Below are 463 nucleotides of genomic sequence, written 5' to 3'. Positions count from 1 at the left end.
CAAGGACTTCATCAAACTGATGCCAGTGGATGTCGTCTCGATAAGGCCAGTAAAATCTGTTTGGTCCTACACGATCAAATCAAATCAAATCAAATTTTATTTGTCACATACACATGGTTAGCAGATGTTAATGCGAGTGTAGCGAAATGCTTGTGCTTCTAGTTCCGACAATGCAGTAATAACGAGCAAGTAATCTAACTAACAATTCCAAAAAAAAACTACTGTCTTATACACAGTGTAAGGGGATAAAGAATATGTACATAAGGATATATGAATGAGTGATGGTACAGAGCAGCATAGGCAAGATACAGTAGATGATATCGAGTACAGTATATACATATGAGATAAGTATGTAAACCAAGTGGCATAGTTAAAGTGGCTAGTGATACATGTATTACATAAGGATGCAGTCGATGATATAGAGTACAGTATCAACGTATGCATATGAGATGAACAATGTAGG

This window comes from Oncorhynchus tshawytscha, linkage group LG28 (assembly GCF_018296145.1).
Source record: "Oncorhynchus tshawytscha isolate Ot180627B linkage group LG28, Otsh_v2.0, whole genome shotgun sequence".
Lineage (NCBI taxonomy): Eukaryota > Metazoa > Chordata > Actinopteri > Salmoniformes > Salmonidae > Oncorhynchus > Oncorhynchus tshawytscha.
Note: the sequence above shows the minus strand (reverse complement) of the source record.